This window comes from Ailuropoda melanoleuca, chromosome X, assembly GCF_002007445.2.
Source record: "Ailuropoda melanoleuca isolate Jingjing chromosome X, ASM200744v2, whole genome shotgun sequence".
NCBI lineage: Eukaryota > Metazoa > Chordata > Mammalia > Carnivora > Ursidae > Ailuropoda > Ailuropoda melanoleuca.
This window is the reverse complement of record NC_048238.1, coordinates 42706160-42729784: the sequence shown is the minus strand read 5'-3', so window position 1 is coordinate 42729784 and position 23625 is coordinate 42706160. Positions and strand designations below refer to the sequence as shown.

Sequence of the window (23625 nt, the reverse complement as noted above, 5' to 3'; positions counted from 1 at the left end):
CCCCACCCCCCTCCCCTCTGAAGTCTTCAGTTTGTTTCTCATAGTCCACAGTCTCTCATGTTTCATTCCCCCTTCTGATTACCCCCCCTTTCTTTATCCCTTTCTTCCCCTACTGATCATCCTAGTTCTTATGTTCCATAGATGAGAGAAACCATATGATAATTGTCTTTCTCTGCTTGACTTATTTCACTTAGCATTATCTCCTCCAGTGCCGTCCATGTTGCAGCAAATGTTGAGAATTCGTTCTTTCTGATAGCTGAGTAATATTCCATTGTATATATGGACCACAGTTTCTTAATCCAGTCATCTGTTGAAGGGCATCTCGGTTCCTTCCACGCTTTGTCTATTGTGGACAATGCTGCTATGAACATTGGGGTGCATATGGCCCTTCTCTTCACTACGTCTGTATCTTTGGGGTAAATACCCAGTAGTGCAATGGCTGGGTCATAGGGTAGCTCAATTTTTAACTTTTTAAGGGACCTCCACACTGTTTTCCAGAGTGGCTGTACCAACTTGCATTCCCACCAACAATGTAGGACGCATCCCCTTTCTCCACATCCTTTCCAACAATTGTTGTTTCTTGCTTTGTCTATTTTTGCCATTCTAACTGGCGTAAGGTGGTATCTCAGTGTGGTTTTGATTTGAATTTCCCTGATTGCTGAAGATTTTGAACATTTTTTCATGTGTCTGTTAGCCATTTGTATGCCTTCATTGGGAAAGTGTCTGTTCATATCTTCTGCCCATTTTTTGATTTGTTTATTTGTTTCTCGTGTATTGAGTTTGAGAAGTTCTTTGTAGACCTTGGATACCAGTCCTTTATCTGTAGTGTCCTTTGCAAATAAATTCTCCCATTTCGAGGGCTGCCTCTTAGTTTTTTTGACTGTTTCCTTGGCTGTGCAGAAGCTTTTTATCCTGATAAAGTCCCATAAGTTCATTTTATCTTTTGTTTCTCTTGCCTTTGGAGATGTGTCGTGAAATGCTTTTTCTGCATCACTGTATGATTTTATGAGTTTTCTTCTTTAGCCTGTTGATAGGATATTACATTGACTGATATTTGAAAGAACCAGCTTTACAACACAAGAATAAATCTCAATTGGCCACATTATATAACTCTTTGTATTTATTGCCAAATTCTGTTTTCTGATACTTTGTTAAGGATTTTTTTAATAATAATTTTTATTTTGTTATGTTAGGCACCATACAGTATAACCTTAGTTTGTGATGTAATGTTCCATGATTCATTATTTGTGTATAACACCCAGTATACCATGCAATATGTGCCCTCCTTAATACCCATCACCGGCCTATCCCTATCCCCCACCCCCCTCCCCTCTGAAGCCCTCAGTTTGTTTCCCAGAGTCCACAGTCCTACATGGTTCATTTCACCTTCTTTTTACCACCCCTTCATTCTTCCCTTCCTTCTCCTACTGATCTTCCTATTTCTTATGCTCCATAAATTAGTGAAACCATATGATAATTGTCTTTCTCTGCTAAACTTATTTTGCTTAGCATTATCTCCTCCACTATCATTCACGTTGCTGCAAATGTTGTGTAATCGTTCTTTCTGATGGCTGAGTAATATTCCATTTTATATATGGACTACATCTTCTTAATCCAGTCATCTGTGGAAGGGCATCTCGGCTCCTTCCACGATTTAGCTATTGTGTACAATGCTGCTATGAACATTGGGGTGCATATGGCCCTTCTCTTCACTACATCTGTATCTTGGGGTAAATACCCAGTAGTGCAATGGCTGGGTCATAGGGTAGCTCAATTTTTAACTTTTTAAGGGACCTCCATACTGTTTTCCAAAGCGGCTATACCAACTTGGATTCCCACCAACAGTGTAACAGGGTTCCCCCTTCTCCACATCCTCTCCAACACTTGTTGTTTCTTGCCTTGTCTATTTTTGCCATTCTAACTGGCGTAAGGTGGTACCTAAGTGTGGTTTTGATTTGAATTTCCCTGATGGCTAATGATTTTGAACATTTTTTTCATGTGTCTGTTAGCCATTTATATGTCTTCTTTGGAAAAGTGTCTGTTCATATCTTCTGCCCATTTTTTGATTTGATTATTTGTTTCACGTGTATTGAGTTTGAGAAGTTCTTTGTAGATCTTGTATACTAGTCTTTTATCTGTAGTGTCATTTGCAAATATCTTCTCCCATTCCGTGGGCTGTCTCTTAGTTTTTTTGACTGTTTCCTTGGCTGTGCAGAAGCTTTTGATCTTGATGTGAAGTCCCACAAGTTCATTTTTTCTTTTGTTTCTCTTGCCTTTGGAGATGTGTCATGAAAAAGGTGCTGTGGCCAATGTCAAAGAGATTGCTGCCTATGTTCTCCTCTAGGATTTTGATGGATTCCTGTCTCACATCGAGGTCTTTCATCCATTTGGAGTTTATTTTTGTGTATGGTGTGAGAGAGTGGTCAAGTTTCATTCTTGTGTGTATAGCTGTCCAATTTTCCCAGCACCATTTATTGAAGAGACTGTCTTTTTTTGCACTGGATGTTTTTTCCCGCTTTGTCAAAGATGAGTTGCTCAAAGAGCCGCGGGTCCATTTCTGGGTTCTCTATTCTTTTCCATTGGTCTATGTGTCTGTTTTTGTGCCAGTACCATGCTGTCTTCGTGATCACAGCTTTGTAGTACAGCTCGAAATCCGGCATTGTGATGTCCCCAGCTTTGTTTTTCCTTTTTCACAGTTCCTTGGCGATTCAGGTCCTTTTCTGGCTCCACACAAATTTAAGGGCTGTTTGTTCCAGTTCTTTGAAAAATGTCATTGGTATTTTGATCAGGATGGCATTGAAAGTGTAGATCGATCTGGGTAGCATAGACATTTTAACTATGTTTATTCTTCTGATCCATTAGCATGGAATATTTTTCCATCTTTTTGTGTCTTCTTCAATGTCTTTCATTAGTGTTCTGTAGTTTCTCGAATATAGATCCTTTACGTTTCTGGTTAAGTTAATTCCGAGATAACCTATGATTTTTGGTGCTATTGTAAATGGAATGGATGCCCTAATTTCTCTTTCTTCAGTCTCATTGTTCGTGTATAGAAATGCAACTGATTTCTGAGCTTTGATTTTGTATCCCGCCACATTACTGAATTGCTCTATAAGTTCTAGTAGTTTGGAGGTGGAGTCTTTTGGGTTTTCCATATACAGTATCATGTCATCTGCAAAGAGAGACAGTTTGACTTCTTCTTTGCCAATTTGGATACCTTTTATCCCTTTTTGTTGTCTGATTGCTGTTGCAAGGACTTCTAGTAGTATGTCGAATAATAATGGCAAGAGTGGGCATCCTTGCCATGTTCCTGAGAATGATATTGGCTAGAGGCTTTTCATAGATAAAATTGATGAATGTACCCTCTATCCCTACACTCTGAAGGGTTTTAATCAGCAAAAGATGTTGTATTTTGTCAAATGCTTTTTCTGGATCAATTGAGAGGTTCATATGGTTCTTGACTCTTTTGTTGTTGATATGATCTATCATACTGATTAATTTCTAAATTTTGAACCACCCCTGCATCCTATGGATGAATCCCACTTGGTCTTGATGGATAATCCTTTTAATGTACTTTGGATCCTATTATCTAGGATCTTGTTGAGAATTTTGGCATCCATATTCATCAGGGATATTGGTCTGTAATTCTCCTTTTTGATGGGGTCTTTGCCTGGTTTGGGGATCAAGGTAATACTGGCCTCATAGAATGAGTTTGGTAGTTTTCCTTCTGTTTCTATTTTTTGAAACAGCTTCAGGTGAATAGGTATTATTGCTTCTTTGAATGTTTGGTAGAATTCCCCAGGGAATCCGTCAGGACCTGGACCCTTGTTTTGGGGGAGGTTTCTGATCACTGCTTCAATCTCTTCATAATTAATCGGTCTGTTTAAATAATCAATATCTTCCTGTTTCAGTCTTGGTAGTTTATAGGTCTTGAGGAAGGCATCCATTTCTTCCAGGTTGTTTAATTTATTGGCATAAAGCTGTTGATAAAAGTTTCTAATGATCCTTCCTATTTCGTTGGTGTTGTTTGTGATCTCTCCCCTTTCATTCATAATTTTATTAATTTGGGTCCTTTCTCTATTCTTTTGAAAAAGTCTGGCCAGTGGCTTATTGATCTTATTTATTCTTTCAAAGAACCAACTTCTAGTTCTGTGGATCTGCTCTACTGTGCTACTGATTTCTAATTCAGTGATCTCTGCTCTAATCATGATCAACTGCCTTCTCGTGTGTGGTTTAGACCTGTTCTTCTATTCCAACTCCAGCTTCATGAGGTGAGAATATAAAAACTGCATTTTAGATTTTTCTATTCTTTTGAGTGAGGTTTGGATGGCTATGTATTTGCCCTTTAGGACTGCCTTTGCAGTGTCCCATAGGTTTTGAACTGTTGTGTTTTCATTCTCGTTGGTCTCCAGAAATTGTTTAAACCAATTTTTAATTTCCTGGTTTACCCAATCATTCTTGAGCAGGGTGCTTCTTAGTTTCCAAGTGTTTTGAGTTTCTTCCCAATTTTTCCTTGCGATTGAGTTCCAGTGTCAAAGCACTGTGGTCTGAGAAAATGCAGGGAATAATGTCCGTCTTTTGGTATCGGTTGAGACCTGTTTTGTGACCCAGTATATGGTCTATTCTGGAGAAAGTTCCATGTGCTTTCGAAAAGAATGAGTATTCTGTTGTTCTGGGGTGTAGTGTTCTATATACATCTATGAAGTCCATCTGCTCTAGTATGTCATTCAAAACTCTTGTTTCTTTGTTGATTTTCTGCTTAGTTGATCTATCTGTTGCAGATAGTGGAGTGTTGAGGTCCCCTACTATTAATGTATTATTATCTATGTCTCTTTTTTCTGGTTAAGAGTTGGCTTGTGTTTTTTGCTGCTCCCCTATTGGGGATATAGATATTTATAATTGTCTTATCCACTTGTTGGAGACATCCTTTAAGAATAATACAGTGTCCTTCTGTATCTCTAACTACAGTCTGTAGTTTAAAATCCAATCTGTGTGATATAAGAATTGCTTTCCCAGCTTTATTTTGAGGTCCATTGGCATGAAAAATGGTTTTCCATCCCTTCACTTTCAGTCTGGATGTATCTTTAGGTTCAAAATGAGTCTCTTCTAGACAGCATATGGACGGGTCATGTCTTTTTATCCAATCTGCAACCCTGTGGCATTTTATGGGAGCATTTAGGCCATTCCCATTGAGAGTGATTATTGAGAGATAGGATTTTAATGATGTCATGTTGCCTGTGAAGTCTTTGTTTCTATAGATTGTAAATTTCTGTTCTGTATCACTCTTGGGGCCTTTTTAGTCTTATAGAGCCCTCCTTAATATCTTCTCTAGGCCTGGTTTGCTGGTTACGAATTTGTTCAGTTTCTGCTGATCCTGGAATGTCCTTATCTCTCCATCAATTCTGAATGACAGCCTTGCTGGATAAAGGATCCTTCGCTGCATGTTCTTCTCAGATAGAGCTATGAAAATACCTTGCCAACCCTTCCTGGCCTGCCAGGTCTCTGTAGACAGGTCTGATGTTATTCTGCTGTTCCTCCCTCTGTAGGTGAGAATTCTCTTCCCCCTGGTTGCTTTCAAGATTGTATCCTTGGATCTAATATTTGCAAATTGTACTATTATGTGATGTGGTGTTGGTTTGTTCTCATTGATCTTGGGAGACGTCCTCTCTGCCTCTTGGACATGAATGCTTGTTTCCTTTGCCAGATTAGGGAAGTTCTCAGCTACAATTTGTTCAAATATCTCTTCTAGACCTCTCTCTTTCTCCACCCCCTCGGGGATGCCAATGATTCTGACATTGGAATGTTTCATTGAGTCAGTAATCTTCTGTAATCTACATTCTTGAGATTGGATTTTTTTGAGGCAAGTTTCTGTTTTAACTTTCTTTTCTACCATCCCATCCTCCAATTCACTAATTCGTTCTTCTGCCTCATTTACTCTGGCCGTCAGAGCGTCTAGTTTAGACTGCATTTCATTCATAGCATTTTTAATTTCTACCAGATTCACTCTCATTTCCACCCTTAGAGATTCTATATTCTTGTTAATATTTTCGTTAATATGTTTTTCAAGCCTACACATCATCTTGACCATTGTTACTCTGAATTCCATTTCTGACAATTTGGTTATATCCATATCCATCATTTCTGTGGCAGAGGCCACAGACTCGCTATCTTTTCTTTGCTGGGGGGATTTATTCTTCCTCGTTATTCTGATGAGGAGAGGTTGAGGTGATGCCCAGAGCCCAAATTATTGACCAGGACCCAGGCAGTGTGCACTTGTTTTATAGGGACCTTAGGGTTGTGGGCTTCTTGATTTTTCAGGCTGCCTTCTAGGGGAGGGGCCTGCTGTGCTAATACTCAGTAGAGTATCAGGTATTGGGTAGAGTCACCCTGTCCCCTGCGAGGGGAATGGGGATGGGCACAATGTGGGCTGGTATTTCCGGGCTTTTTTTTCTGGAGGCTTTACCTGGTGGTTTTCTGTGACTCTTCTGAGAGTCAGAGCCGCAGTGGCCGTATCCTAGCCTTTGTCTCAGAACAGAGAGATCGCAGTCTGCTCTCCACTGAGCTCTCTTGGCCACTTTAACTCGGTTTCTGTCAGTGCTGCTAAAAACCCTGCAGTGTCCCGGGTTGTGTGCCCCACAGCCGCTCTCCCAGCCCTCGCTTCCAGGGCCGGCACATCACTGTCCTTTGGGCTTCTAACACTGCCAGCCGCCCCCGTTTCCCGCTGGTGTTCCCGAGCTCCCTGTTTCAGTGTGGTTCGCCTGCGCTCCAGAGCTCTAGTTTTCAGTTTGGTCACATGCGCATTCCCAGGCTCACGGTCTCGGTCTGCTTTCTCGCGGGTGTTGGTCCGGGAGTCTGGCCGGCTCCCCAGTGCAGGTGGCTACTACTTCCGGGTGCTCGAGGAAGTCGGCTCCTTCGCCCTTCCATTTACCTTCCGATATCTGTGCGCAAATTCACGGTTCCCCGCTTCCTACCTCAATACTCAGCACTGGAGGTGTTCGTTTGTAGAGATCCAGATGTATCTTCCTGCGTCTCAGGCTGATTTCATGGGTGTTCAGGATGGTCTGGTAGGTGTCCAGCTCAACTCAGGGGACCAGCTGAAAAAGGGGTCCCCTACTTCTCTGCCATCTTTTCTCCTCTCTTGTTAAGGATTTTTAAATCAAATGTATCATTATTCATGAGGACTGTATTTTATATTTTATACTAGCTCTGTCTGGTTTCTACATCAAGGTAACACCAGCTTCATAAAATGAATTGAGAAGTATTCCTTCCTTTTTGATTTTCTGGAAAATATTGTGTAGAATGGGTTCTAATTCTTTAAGTATTTGGTAAAATTCTCCAGCAAAACCATCTGGCCTTGGGATTTTTTTGGGTGTGATAATTTTCAATTTATGAATTAAATTTCCCTAATAATTATAGGAGTATTTGAATGATCTATTTCATATTGGGTAAGCTGTGGTAGTTTGTAGTTTTCAAAAAGTTGGTCCAATTCATCTAAATTGTCAAATTTATGTATATAAAATTATTCATAGGATTCCCTTATTGTCTTTTTAATATCCACAATGTCTATAGTCATAGTCCCTATTTCATTCCTGGTATTGGTAATTTATACCTTCTCTCTTTTTTTCTTTGTCCATCTTGCTAGAGATTTTTCAATTTTATTAGCTTTTTCAAAGAATCAGGTTTTTTCCCATTGATTTTCTCTATTTTTTTTTCAATTTTATTGATTTTTGCTTTTATCTTTACTTTATCCTGCCTTCTGAAGGGTTTCTTTCACCCTTCCTTTTCTTGCTTTTTGCCGTGGGAACTTAGCTTATTGATTTGAGCCTTTTTTCTTTTCAAATATAAGGACTTAGTGCTATAAATTTTCCTCAACACTGTTTCAGCTGTATCTCACAGATGTTGATATATTGCATTTTTACTTTCATTTAGTTAACGTAGTTTGTGATTTCTCTAGACAGTACCTCTTTGATCCATAGATTCCTTATAACTATGTTGTTTAGTTTCCATTTGTTTTCTATTATTCCAGTTTGATTTCATTGTGTTCCGAGAATACACTTTGTATGATTTCAGTTCTTTTATATCTGTTCAGGTTTGTTTCATAGCCCAGGATATAGTCTATCTTGGCATATGTTCCATGAGCACTTGAAAGCAATTGATGTTTCTAGACCATTTATATTTAATGTAATTATAGATATGCTAGGACTTAAATCTAACATTTGTTTTCTCTCTGTACTTTTTTGTCTTTTGTTTCTTTGTTTTCTTTTTTGTGTGTGTGCCTTACTGTGGGTTAAACATTGGTTAGAATTCAATTTTTATTTATCTATAGTTTTTAGGTATATTTGTTCATATTGATTTTATAGTGGTAGCTATAGGTATTACGTTATATATATATTCTATCTCAGTCTTTAGATATTGTCATTTTATCAGTTTGGGTTAATTATTGAAAATTTGTCTTCCTTTACATCCATTCATTCTCCCTTGTTTATAATAAAACTTCCTTCAATATTTACTCTATATACAGTTAGAATCACATCAAATATTATTATAATGTTTGTTTCCACTATCAAACATAATTTAGAAAACTGAAGAGAAGGAAGTCGTGTGTGTGTGTATTTTTTCCAAGTTGTTTCTTCCTTTCAGATATTCCAGGATTCCTTATTTTGTCATTTCCTTTTCAGAGAACTTCCTTTAGCCATTCTTTTAGAATAAGTCTGCCAGTGATGAATATCTCAGTTTCCTTCATTTGGGAATGTCTCTATTTCCCCTTCTTTTCTGTAGGATATTTTCCCTGGATATGGGATTCTGGGTTGACAGTTCTTTTCTTCCAGCAGTTGAAAAATATTGTGCCATTTTCTTCTGCTTGCATTGGTTCACCATGAGAAATCAGATGTCTTTCAAATTGTCTTTCCTATAGAGGAAAGATAGCCTCTCTCTCTCTCTCTCTCTCTCTCTCTCTCTCTCTCTCTCTCTCCCTCTCTTTGCTTTCAAGATTTTGTCTTTAGCTTTCAGGCATTTGGCTAAGATGTGTCTTGGTATTGAATTTCTTTGAGTTTATCCTACTGGAGTTTGCTTACCTTTTTGAATTTGGAGGTTTATATCTTTTGGCATATATGGGGAGTTTTCAGGCATTATTTGTTCAAGGACTTTTTTTTTAGTCCTGCTTTCCTCTCTCCTTCTGGGATACCAGTGCCATTAACGTTAGAACTTTCATTATAGTCCCACAGGTCTCTGGGTCTCTCTGCATTTTTTTCAGTCTAGTTTCTTTCTGTATTTCTTACTGGGTAATTTTTATTGTTCTGTCTTTAAGTTCACCAATTCTTGTGTTCCTTCCATTTTGATGTTAATATTATTCATATAGGGTTTTTTTTATATTGTATTTTTAAGTTCTAAAATTCCATTTGTTTCTTCTTTATATTTTCTATTTATTTGTCAAGGCTTGCTATTTCTTTGCTTGGAATTTGTATTTTTTTCATGTGTTTCGTGTATGTCTGTAGTTGCTCATTGAAATGTTTTTTTAGGATAGCTCCCTTGTCATATGAGTCTAACATTCCTGTCATCTTGATATTGGTCACCATTGATTATCTTTTTTCTTATAGTTTGACATCATCCTTGTTCTTAGTATGACAAGTCATTTTCAATTGAAATATAGAAAATCTGAGTATTATGTTATGAAACTTGGAATCATATTTAAAAATTTCTATTTTTTAGCTTCCTCCAGCACCACTCTGTCAGGGGAAAAGAGGTTTCTGCCTTAGTAATGCCACATGGAGGTAGAGGTCCAGGTTCTGTATTTGGCATTTATTAATGAAGAGGGAGGCTCATTTGTCCTGCTCAATCCCCACTGATACTTCCCTTGCTGGGAGAGGTAGGGTGCCTCCTTTCTGTACCCACTGTGGCCTCCTTACTGCTGGGCAGTGGTGAAAGTTCTGACTCTCCATAGGCTTCTTCTGACACCACCTCACTATGGAGAGGGAGTAGTTCTTTGTTACCATGAGGTTGGGATACATGACCATGCTCCCCATATAGTCTCTATTGACATTGTTAGTAGGGGAGGTCTTGTTACCACCCAGCATAGATGAAAGTCTTGTCTCCATATTCAGCCTTTTCTGCTATCATCTTGGCCATGGTGATGTCAGAAAAGACCTCATTATAGCATGGCCAGGGTGGAAGTCTAGGCTCTCCCCTAGGCCTTTGTTGACATGAGTGGAGATGGGGCACAGTTCTTCTGTGGTGTTTGGCTGAAGTAAAGCAGTTATTGTCTAAAATTTTTCTGTCTTTCTAGGTCACCCTTTTCCTGGTTCTTAGGATAGGGAGATCAAGCTTCTGTTGGGACTTATTTTGTCTGTGCCCATTAGCATTTTCAGGTTGTTGCTTCTCAGCTCCAAACCTGGGATATGTAAGAAAAAAAGGAACTTATCACTGTATCCCTAGCAAGTCTTCCTTCTTAATGTAATAGAAGTCTTCTTCATTACATTAAGACTCTTCTAATTGGGTTGTTTGTTTTTCACTCTTGAGTTTTAAATTTTCTTTGTATTCTAGATATTAGTCCTTTGTCATACACGTTTTGCAAATATTTTCTCCTAATGAGTGGTATTTAAGGAAACCATATGAGAGTCTTCTTATGCTTGTTTTACATGTAATATCCAAGGTTTTTAGTTGTACTTAGTGGGATGAATAGGGAAAAGTTTATCTGCTTCATTTCCACAGAAGCATAGGTCTCAGTTATGTTATAATCCCTCTTCTTGAGATTTATAAGCCTTACCTCCTCATATATTTAATAAATTCAAAATTAAATAAATGTTTAACTTGAATGAATGTCTTTACTAAAAATAAAATGTCTTGCAAAAAATGAATCTAGACACAGACCTTATAGACCTTACACTTTCATAAAAAATTAACTCAAAATGGATCACAGGCCTAAATGTAAAACGATATAACTCCTAGAAGATAACATAGGAGTAAACTTAGGTGACCTTGGGTATGGTGATGACCTTTTAGATATAGCACCAAAGGCATGATCCATGAAAGAAATTATTGATAAGCTGGACTTCATTAAAATTAAAAATTTCTGCTCTGTGCAAGACATTGTCAAGACCATAAGAAGACAAGCCACAGACTAGAAGAAAACATTTCCAAAAGATATGTCTGATAAAGGACTGTGATTCAAAATATACTGGGTGTTATATGCAACTGATGAATCACCAAATTCTACCCCTGAAACTAATAATACAGTATATGTTAACTAAATTGAATTTAAATAAAGAATTTAAAAATATATATACAAAGAATTCTTAAAGCACAACAATAAAAAAAAAACCTGATTAAAAAATGGGCTAGGGGCTCCTGGGTGGCACAGCGGTTAAGCGTCTGCCTTCGGCTCAGGGCGTGATCCCGGTGTTGTGGGATCGAGCCCCACATCAGGCTCTTCCACGATGAGCCTGCTTCTTCCTCTCCCACTCCCCCTGCTTGTGTCCCCTCTCTCGCTGGCTGTCTCTCTGTCGAATAAATAAATAAAATCTTTAAAAAAAAATAGGCCAAAGACCTGAACAAACAATTCAACAAAGATATACAGATGGCAAGTAAGCATATGAAAAGATGCTTCATGTCATATGTCATCAGGGAAAAGCAAATCAAAACAACAATGAGATGTAACTACACACTTACTAAAACAGCCAAAATCTGGAACACTGACAATACCAAATGCTGGCAAGGATGTGGAGCAACAGGAACTCATTCATTGCTGGTGGGAATGCAAAATGGTACAGCCACTTGCAAGACAGTTTGGCAGTTTCTTACAAAACTAAATATACTCTTAATATATGATCCAGCAATTGCACTACTTGGTATTTACCCAAAGGAGTTGAAAACTTGTGTCCATACAAAAACATGCACATGAGTGTTTATAGCAGCTTTATTTATATTTCCCAAACTTGCAAACAACCAAGATGTTCTTCAGTATGTAAATGGATAAATAAACCATGGTACATCCAGACAATGGAATATTATTCAGCGTTAAATAGAAATGAGCTATCAAGCCATGAACCTTAAGCATATATTACTAAATGAAAGAAGCTGATCTGAAAAGTCTACATATTCTATGATTCCAACTATATCAAATTATGGGAAAGGCAAAACTATGGAGACAGTAAAAAGATCAATGTTTGCCAGGCATTAGGGATGAAGGAGGGAGGGATAAAAAGGCAGAACACAGAGGATTTTTAGGGTAGAGAAACTATTCTGTATGATACTCTGATGGTGGATACATGCCATTACACATTTGTCCAAACCCGTAGAAGTACAGCACCAAGAGTGAACTCTAATATAAACTGTGGACTTTGGTTGATTATGATGTATCCATGTAAGTTCATCAGTTGTAAATAAGGTACTACTCTGGTGTGAGATGTAGATAATGGGGGAGGTTATGCATGTATGGGGACAGGGGATATATGGGACATCACTGTACTTTCCTCTTAATTTTACTGTAAACCTAAAACTGCACCTCCCCAAAATAGTCTTCTTAAAAATCTAATGTCTTTATTAAAAACAGCTAAACTAAGGAAACCTTAAGCACCAAAGGTGTTTCTTTTAGCTGATGAAAGAAAAGAAATGTATGAATCCTAAAAATGGTCAGTATGTTTTACCAGTTCTTGTTACTTAATAGCTTCTTCAAGACCTAGTCTTAAGCTTAAGTCCTGATGAGTATGCCAAACCTGGATCTTAGTGCAAGTGTCAAGATCCCTTCTGGGTATTTGTCTCTGAACTGCCAGCTTTCTGGACTTCAGGCCAGTTTCTATTTTGAGTGAAAGCTCCAATCTAGCAAGAGTGCATTGATTGCTTTCCAACTAATCAAAGGGAAAGCATTGGTTGGCCATTCTAGCATCCTTGTTCAGCTAAAAATGATTATGTCTCTGGCTCCGAATGCAAAGATATATTCTTCCTTTTTTCCCCCTGTAATGAGGGTGCAGAATATCCTTCAATTTTGTTAAGTATAAAGTTAATGTATGCCTTTGAATAGTCTTTGAAAAGTTATACAGTTCAGGTTTTCTCCCTAAGGGAAAGAGCAGAACATCACCTGCCCTTTTCTTTCTCCCAGTCATAAAATTTGTTTGACTTAAATTTACACACAGTAAAAGTTACTTACCTGAAGTTGTCCCTCTTTGCACTTCAGGAATATATTTCTTAAAGTACCCATGGCCCTTCCAACAGAATGGAACATTTTGAATAAAAATTAAAAACTAGATTTGGTGCATGAATTTTGTATGAGATTAGGAAATTTTTCTCTTATGTTATCCTTCCTCCTCCTCCTCGTCCCCCAACTTCCTTCTCTTTCCCTCCCTCTCTCTCTCTCTCATTCTCTCTCTCTCTGTGTAGTGTGTGTGTGTGTGTGTGTGTGTGTGTGTGTGTGTGTGTATGATTCTTTGCTACTCTGTACTTCTTGGGAGAAGCATGGTGTTTAATAAAGGAGAGTTTAAGGATGAGTGGGGAGTATGGCTGATCTCTAAAATGTGATTCAGGATCACTATTATGATGAATCCCCCAAAAGAGGAAGAATTGCTAAAAGTCCTTCTCATGCCATAGTAAAAAGAATTTCTTCTCCCTTCCCAATTGCTCAGAATGGACATGTCAGTTGTTTAAAGCCAAATAGCTAATAAATGTCAGAGGTGGGACTCAAATCCAGTCTGTGTGTGTGACTCCAGAACCCATCTATTTTCACTGTTTCAACATTGCTGAGTTTTGTTGAATTCCAGTCACTGGGACTATCATAGTTTCATAGTTTACTGAGATAGTGCTGTTATCTGTCCTCTACCCAATAGTTGGTTTGAAAATATTAATACCAGTAAGGGACGAACTGAGTTGTCCCTAAGAATTTGGAGTCAGGTGAAAAGGACCCACCAAGGTGCCTTCCTACCTAAGTTTGAAGAGGTTCAGTCAAAACCATGATTCCTTTCAGATGTAATAGACACTCTGTAAATGTCAGTTCTGTCCCTCTATCCCAGCGCTTACTATGGGTCAGATGCAGTGCCAGCAGCTCAAGTACATCATGTCATTTGATCATGACAGCTCTCTTATGAGGTATTGGGATGAATATATACCCGTATTACAGATGAAGAGATTGAGGTACAAAGAAATGAGGTAATTGGCACATCTACTATCTTATAACCAGATCTGTCTGACTGTATATAGTTTGCTCTCTAAACACATCAGTTGGTTCCTGCCTACCTACCTACTTTGCTTCTGTCTCAGTAATATCCTCAGAGGCTTTAAATTGAATATTTCAATTGAGACCTTCAAGAAATCCTTATATGACTTTAAAAATCTTTAGGCCATGCATGTTTTCTTCCTTGCCTCACCCTGTATTATCCTCACTTGTAACCTTGCATCCCAGTAAAGCCCAGAGCAAATCAAGTGTAAATTCGTCTAAGAGGATAATTGGGTCTTTCTCAGTCACCCGGGCTTTAGCTTTGCCTTGACCTGGGATGCTTCCTAGACTCAATGGAATAATAAACTGAGTTAATTAGCTCTTAGATAGGGTGAGAGTTAAAGTTCTAGGTGTGGGTCTAGTGCAACTGAACTGATGGTTGTTGGCTTCTTACATTAAGACATCCAATAGCCATCTGGTGGGTGAAGGTATCTTCTTTTCTGACCTGAAGCTGGGTCAGTCTCAGCCACTGGGAAAATGTTGTCATTTGTATTCTGCATTCCTCCTGTTTTTTGGGGGTGTGCTATGTTTAATAAAGCATGCATTAGGAGATACGGAAAAAAGAGTTTTTAATCTAGTCCTTTTTTCCCAATAGGTTTAAATTGCCCCCAAAGTGTGCATTTGTATGTGTATATGTGTGTGCTTTATACTAAGTATCACTGAAGAGGTTGACACCTCATTATGTGTAGGTTATTGCATTTGTGGAACAAAATCTCCCTTAAGTGATATATCTACTATGTGTCATAAAAAATTAATTCACTTTATGTGTGCGTGTTTTCATTTCAGGCATCTTTAATAGGGAAATATATTATGGTAGATTAGTTTACAGTGTTTCTAAATACTAAATCATAAACACCAATAAAAGAAAACATCTAAAATGTGCATATTTGAGAGTCAATTATATGTTGATTAACCTTATGTGCTTTTGCCGTAATTCTTATGATTGTCATTTTCCCTTGCTGTCAAACAACAATTCATTTTTGGAACATAAGATGCATAATTATGAATGTTAATACAGCACCCTGCTGCATCTTATCCCCCTTTGCATTATGGCACAGATTTACTTTGGGGACACAATGGTACTTTCATTATTCATAGTAACTGTAATTAGACACTAAACTTGAGATATACTCATTATTTACCTATTTTGTTAATTAGAATTTTTCTTACACCAAGAGTCTAGAAGAATAATGTTTATAATTCAACTAAGAACCATGGGACCCCGTTTAAAAAATAAAAATGGAAAGAAAGGAATCTGTTATGAGGAATAGAGCAATGGACTTGGGGGTTTTAAGTATAGACTCTGAATACTCAGTGGAAATTATGGAAATACTAGGTAAGCCTCTAATCATCTCATAGTCTTGTCCTTACGGGTGATTCAGGGCTATAATTCCCACCTGACAGGGATCTGGTAAAGATTAAATAGGTACTTCATGAGAGAATGAGTAGAACAGTACCTGATACTAGGTATATTGCCAGTGAATGTGTACTGTTTTCAATATGGCATTTGAAAATTAAAAGGAAATAGGTATTTTCTAAACATTAATTCACCAAATATCTCTTTAAATAACAAGTTCCCATGATATAATGTCATTGATTTAATAAATATTTTTGAGTGTGAGTGCTTAGCATGTACATAGCAATATGTTAAATAATGTGGTGGCTATCATAGCAGAAGTATGCTCTAGTTCTTTACTCTAGTGGAGGGAGATGAGACATATATAGGTGAAATGCTTGAGCAAAGAAATATATGATTGTCAAAATGAGTGATATTGGCAGAAAGCGATTATGAAAATTGGAAGAAGGACATCACAAGAAGCTTGCAAAAAAAAAGAGGGGGAGGTTGGCTGAATTCCTAAATGATATGTGGGGAGGCATAAAGAGAGGATGGAAAGAAACATAGGTTTGGAAACTATTAAGGAAGACCATCCAACTTAAGAGTTATGTAAGGAATCAGTAAGAGGAAAATTTGAATAATCTGTAGAAAGTCCAGAAAAGCAAACTTTACGCAGTAGGCAGTAGGGAGCTGTTGCAGGATTGTGAGTAGGTGAGTAAGAATGAAATTGGTGTTGGTGGGAAATTGGTGTGGGTTGGACTGGATGTAGGGTAGCCATGTGATGTGATTGCTTATGTAGAGTAGTGACAGTAGGAATAGACTGAAAGACTTAATAGGGGAGATATTTCAAAGCCAGGACTTGGTGACTTATTCAGTACACAGGCTAAATAGAAGAGGAGAAGTAAATGGTGGTTACAAGGTTTGAGCCAGTCAGACTTTTAAAGATGTAAAGCAAACAACTAAAATTTTTTCAAAGCTAAAGGAGGAAGAGTTAGGCTTGATGTCAGTATTTGTTTGTCTTTTCTTTGGTTTTCTCTTCAGTTTGAGGTAATTGATAAGATATATAGAGATTCAACTGGCAGTTGTAGAGCATAGGTAGAACTGGTGTGGTGCTTAGGTCAGGACCAAAGATTGTTCTAGACCCATAGACTACTATTCCCAATCTAAACTAGTCTCAAGGGGTGCCTGGGTGGCTCAGTCAGTTAAGCGTCTGCCTTTGGCTCAGGTCATGATCCTGGGGTCCTGGGATGGAGGCCCACATCAGGCTCCTTGCTCAGCACAGAGCCTGCTTCTCCCTCTGCCTGCTACTCCCCCTGCTTGTGCTCTCTCTCTCTGTCAAATAAATAAAATCTTAAAGAAAAAATAAACTAGTCTCAATTACACATAAATATCTTTAGGTAGTCACTTCCTCCTAAAAACATCATCTACCCTTGACCTTCATCTTCCTCTAACAACCATTTTCTTTCCCTTCACAGCCCAGCTCATTAGGCTCTTGAAAAGTATTCTTACATTCATTGTCTCCCTTTTCTCCCTCCTATTTCTCCACTGCAGTCTGGCTTCTTCCATTACCACAACACACTTCTCTGTATAGTTCCAAGATGTGTTAGTGTCCTCCAAGTTGAAAAACATATTGGCGCCCTCCTCCCCACAGTTTCTGATCCAGTCAGGACCCACAGAGTTCTCAGGTAGTGCTGGTGCTGCTGGTCTGAGTATTGAACTTTGAGATGCACTTCTCCACCAAGCTGTCTCCCAGACACATAATCTAGCATGCCCAAGGTGATTCTAAGGTACATATGGAAATACAAATCTATAAGATTAGTCAGGAAGGGTCTGAAAAAGAAAAGTAATAAGGGAGAAAGGGGCCAGTCCTTTTGAAACATATTATAAAACTACAGTAATTAAAGCAGTTTAATTAAAGCTGGCACATATTCATGTGCCAGATCAATGGACCATATTTAGGTCTAGAAATTGATCCAAAGACATAGTTTAGTATATGATTTTTAATATATGATTTTATCTTGAAATATTAAAGGTCTTTCTAAACAAGACACAAAGGAAGCCGTCAAGGAGAGAATTGTTAAATTCAGCTGCACCAAAGTTAAAAAGTACAGCAGAACAAAAATGCATAAACAAAATCTAAAGACAAAAAACTGGCAAGAAGGTTTTGCATCTGATATGGGAGCTTGTTTCCTTTATATATAAAGAGCTCTTGAGATTGAGAATCACTAAGGAAAATACCAACAAATCAATATAAAAGAGAAAAAGGGACCTAAACATGCAGTCCAGAGAAAAAGAAAGTTGGTCTATAAAAATATATGAAAAGATGCTCACCAACACTCATAATTAAAGAAATATAGATTTATTTAAGCAAGAACTCTTACCTTAAGATACAACCTTCACCTACCAGAATGGCAAAAGCTGAGCATTCAGTATGCGTTATTTTTTTGGCAAGCATGCGGAGAAACCCACTCTTACACCTTGCTATATGCCTTGCTACTTGAAATGAAATCCTTGGACCAGCAGTATCAACCCAGAGCTTGTTAGAAATGCAGTCCCAACTGAAATCTACTAAATCAGAATCTGCATTTTAATGAGATCCCCAGGTGATTTGTTTGCACATTAAAGTTTGAAAAGCATTACTGTAATACACTGTTGGTGGAAGTGCAAATTAGCATAACCTCTTTGGTTTTCAGGAGACCGTATCACAAGCATTTGCATATTCCGTGAACCACAATTCCACTTTAATAGGTATAATCATCTGTGTGTGTGAAGATTACAGAGATATTCACTGCAGCATTATTTATAATAGCAAAAAAAAATAGAAACAACCTCAATATTCATTAATTAGATAAAGGTAAAATAAACTGAACAAAATTAGCATGGTGCAATACTATCCAGTTGTTAAAGTTAAAAATTTGTGAAAAAGGACACGCAGATATGAAATTATCTCCAAGATATATTGTTAAACACAAACATCAAGTTTCTGAACAGTATTCTAGTGTGCTTTTTTTGGTGTTCTATTTTTATAATTCCCATTTTACAGATGATGTTAAGTGAGGCAGAGATGTTCAATAACTAGCCCAAGGCCATACAGCTGGCAGTGATAGATTCAGATCCAGACAATCTGGTTCCAGAGCTTAGGCTGTTAATACTATACTATACTATACTGCTACCCAGGGATAAACAAGAAAATGTAAACAGTGGTTTCCCCAGGAGTGTGGGGAACTCATTTTTTTTATTGATTTCCCTCCCTACTCTTCTGCTGGCATTGGTGGCAGGCTGAATCATTTACTGAAGTGAGAAATCTGGCAGACATTCTGGACTCCCTCCTCTTCTTTACTCCTCTCATCTGTCCAATCAGTCACCAAGATTTATTGGTCCTACCTCCCAGAAAAGACAATTCTCAAATATACCTCTCCACCCTATCCCTGAATCAGAGATCACTTGAACTGTAACATGTATTTCCTAAGTGGTCCACCTGCCTCTTTTCTCCCTACAAAATGCCAACAAATACATCTTTTCAAAATGCGAATCTGGTTCTGCCACTGTCATACTTAAAATCTTGCACTGGCTCCCCAGTACATGTGGGAAAGTCCAAATTCATTAATTAACATGGTGACTTAGTTCTTGCATATTCTGGCCCAGCCTGCTTCTCTAGCCTTACCTCTCACCACCCCTCCTCTCACATCCTACTCTCAGGACACCATTTTTTCCTCCCATATCCATGATTTTCACATGGTATTCTTTCTACAGGAGTACCTTTCATCTGGGTCAATCCCTACCTTTCCTTTAAGGTCAGACCTCAAGCATGACCTCCTTTATGTAGATTTTTTGCCTGCAGGATAGTAGATGTTATATGTATTCTGTTCTGGACAGGTCAGGATACCCTAGAGTTCTGTGGTCTCTCATGTTCCACAAGACATGTCTCCAGAGCCAAAGCCCTCTTGCCTGAATGCTGTGCATTCATACTCCTTGTGGACTCCTAACCCATATGGACTCCCAGCGTGTGAACTCCCAACATTTTTCAATGCTGGTATCTAAGTAGAAAGGGAAATACAAAAATACAAAAAATGTGTTTTCCGCTCTACATAGGTACTGGTATTGAATTCATTCATTCATTCATTCAATTATTGAGAGCCAAGCAATCACTATTCAAGATGCTGGGGACAAAGCAATGAACAAATTCTGTTCAGTGCTAGAATTTCGAATACTTTATAATTTTCATTCTGTCATTCTGTCTTTTAGCTTTAGTATTTTCAAATTAAATCTATATTTATGTATGAGTTTTGTTTCAATTTTAAAAACATTACCTTGACAAAATTTGAAATCCAATTTAAGTCAAGTCCAATTTTAAAAAAAAATGACTGATTTGTTTATTCTCTATCCCAAGGGGAAAGAATGTGTATGATGGAGTGCAGGAGTGCATGCATGCATGAGAAAGAGAGAGAGAGCAGTTACCTTCAGTGAGGAAACTGGGTAGGGAGTGGGTTGGGGAGGCATGAGTAGGCGAGTTCGTGTTCCCCAGAAGGAAAACAATTTTGTTTCAATTGCTGCATTTTTTTTCTAAATTGTTGTTTGAAGAACCTCTAAAAAAAAAAAACAACAAAATGAAAACCCTAGAAATGAAAAGCTTGAGCAATGAGAGGTTTGTAAATGTAAATAAATACATCAGATCAGGAAATTTCCCAGGGGCTCATGCAGGACATTGTAGAACCATGTGAAAGCCTTTCTGGAGAGAAACTTCAGAAGGGGAGGTAGATATATGGCAGCTGCTCACCAGTTTATATCTCCTCCAAACAGGGAAGATGTGAGCAGGGAATTGCCCTCTTGGTTCTGGGACCTTCCTCACCATGAAGTAGTATGTTCCCACCTGCCCCTGGAGCCCAAATTGTATTCAGGCAGCCCCCTTGATTATGTACACAGCCACTGACAGTTGAAGAGAGGCTCCCAGCCTGCCTTGGAAGACAAGACCTCACATAAGTCAAGTGTTTTAGAGAAGCCATTTGAAAATCTGTTTTTAAATGCATGGTAGCATTCTTTAGAGTGATGCCTCTCAAACTTGGGTGTGCAGCAGAATCACTTGGCGTGCTTGTTAAAATTCAGATTGCTGAGGGTGCCTGCGTGGCTCAGTTGTTAAGCGTCTGCCTTCAGCTCAGGGCGTGATCCCAGGGTCCTGGGATTGAGCCCCGCATCAGGCTCCCTGCTCCACTGGGAGCCTGCTTCTTCCTCTCCCACTCTCCTTGCTTGTGTTCCCTCTCTCGCTGGCTGTCTCTCTCTCTCTGTCAAATAAATAAATAAAATCTTTTTAAAAATTCAGATTGCTGGGTCCCACTCCCAGAGTTTCTGATCCAGAAGGTCTGCAGCAGGGCCCCAGAATTTCATTTCTTTTTCATTATTATTATGTTATGTTAGTCACTATACAGTACATCACTAGTTTTTGAATTTCATTTCTAAACAAATTCTCAGTGATGCTGATGCTGATCTATAGAAGAAACTTTTGAGAACCACTGTTTAGGGAAAAAGCACAGGAATTTGGAAGTGAAGAACTTGGGTTCAAGCCTTGTGTGATTTATTTCACCTCTGAGCCTGAGTTTCATCTTTCCTGAAGTGGAGTTTATAAGGTGGTTGTAAGGATTATATGGAATGTGTCTATGAAAGTTCTTTGTGAACTATATACAAGTATTAGCAATTAGATGGCTTCACAAGTGGTTCTTGCTGCCACACAACCCCACCAGATTTTCCTGTGCCTTGTCCCCTTTCCACGTGATTTTGTCCCACCAAGTTCATCAGGTGCCTGGGAAGAAACTATAGCCAAGAAGACCTTGAGTAGTAATTTTTTTCAACCCACTGGGCACAGCATTGATGCTGACTTTGACTTGACCCCTCTTTTCCTTTGCCTGGTCTCCCTCCAACTTGCTCTTTATTCTTCCAGCCTTGGCCACCTCTCACAGCAAAGAACAGCTCCCAGTGTTAATATTGGGGTAAAAAACTATCAGATGGAGGGGGTTTTTTTTGTTTTTTTGGGGGGTTTTGTTGTTTTTTGTTTTTTGTTTTTGGGGTTTTTTAGTAGTAGAATAAACAAAGGAATACACTACCAAGCAGCAAAGCATTTGTTGGGGAAGCATTTTGCTAGTTGGTGGGCTCTAGGCTGATTTACCTGAGGGCAAAAGCAAGATGTTTGAAAGAGTTATGTGGAATTACAAGTATAATTGCAGATTCTTAACTTAAATGTATCAGACAGTTGTATCGGACAATTGTCAGGGCAAATGATGTGTCCATGTAGAATGGTGTCTTTTTCCTTTAAAAAACCTTTTCTCATTCAACTATAATGCATGTGTAGTGTAGAAAGCTTTGAAATTTTTTAAAGGTGTAAAAAGTATTAAGAGTGACCCTTAATTCCACCATATAAATACTGACTGGTAAGATATAGTGTATTGTATTCAGGCTTTTAATATGTATATGATTGTAGGTGTATATTTAGGTACATACATATATATTTTTGGCATTGGGCTGGTTCTGCATATAGGTTTGTATACTTTTTCTTTTGCTTACCATTATATTGTGAGCCTTTTCCAGGATCACTAAGTAGTCTTGAGAAACATGGTTTTTAATGGCAGACTATTATTCCTTTATGTAGATGTACAATACTTCACTTAACTCTTCCTAAATGTTGGACAGTTAGAATATTCCTGTTTTAGCATTATAAATATCCCTGCAGTAGATGACACTTCATGTACATAAATCACTGTGTGCATCTCTAATTGCTCTCTTAGGATAGAATCCTAGGAGTAGAAAGACTGGATCAAAGGGTAGGAACATTTTTTAAAACAGATGTAATTCACATACCATAAAATTCAGTACTTTCAAGTGTGTAATTCAGTAGTTTTTAGTGTAGTCACCAGGTTGCACAACCAATAACACTGTCTAATGCCAGGGGAGAAAAATGAAGTGCTTCATAAATTTGCATGTCATCCTTTGCAGGGGCCATGCTAATCTCTATATCATTCCAATTTTAGTATATGTTGGCTGAGGCAAGCACAGTAGGAACATTTGGATGTCTCTTGCTATGGCACATTTCCCTCCAGCAAATGTGTACCCATATCCCTTCCCACCCAGCAATGCGTAAGAACGCAACTTCGCTGACACTTCGTTTAAAAATACATATAGCCAGTATCATTGAAAATGGCCTTTTATTGTTTTGTTTCTCTGATTAGCTTCTCTTCTTCTCCTGCCTGAACTTTAGCTGTTCTGTGGAGACTTGCCACCCACCCTCTTCGCACACTTTACTGCGGGTAGTTATATCCACTGCAGCATCAGCTGCCTCCTCTCAGGATAATGACCGCATGTCCATAGCCTGCTCTACATTCTTCCTAGCACTGCAGCCCCAACATTAAGCTGCTTGCTGGGCACGCCTATCTACATAATTTGACAGCCTACGAAACAAACTCCTGTCTAAAATCAAATATTTCTCCTGACGCCAGCTCTTGCTCTGACTTCCCTATCTAGATGAGCTATATGGCTGTTCTCCCATGTGCTTCATGGCCACGTTAACCCTGTTCTCTCCCCTATATTTAATTAGTAGTCCAACCTTGTTGATTCTGTCTCTCATGTCCTCCCTCCCATCCTTCCCTTCTGCTCCATCCCTGCTGTCCTGCTCTAGTTCTACCTTTTATCATATCTGTGGTGCCAGCCTGCTCACTTCTCTGTGCCTTCAGTATTTACCCACATAATTCGTCCTACATGTGGCTACTGGAATAACCTCCCCAACACACTGCTTTTACCATGTTGCTCTCCCATCCTGGAACCTCCAAAGCCTCTCTCTTGCCTATTAGGTTATATAAAGTAAATGATTTATCCTGACACTTATGGCCCTCTGTATTCTTAACATCATTTTAATTTTACTTTCTGTGTGCCTTATAGAAACCGTACGTTCTTCATTCAGCATATTACTGCTTTTCCCCGTCTTGTTTATGCGAATCCTGGCACAACTTCTCTAGTCTCCTCCAGTTTAAACTGAGTCTTCCAGACTTAGCTCAGAGGCGCTGTGAAGTCTTCCTTGATTAACCAGCTGTGCTTTCTCCTTTTTTAAACA

At 38.5% G+C, this 23625-nt stretch overlaps 1 protein-coding gene and 1 pseudogene across 4 annotated transcripts in view; one reads left to right on the top strand and one right to left on the bottom strand.

Annotated features, from left to right (window-relative positions):
- Positions 1-23625, top strand: part of SHROOM4 (shroom family member 4) — a 238445-nt gene that overhangs the window by 160920 nt on the left and 53900 nt on the right. The gene's annotated exons all lie outside the window — the stretch shown is intronic.
- LOC117797522 lies at positions 22471-22570 on the bottom strand (annotated as a pseudogene).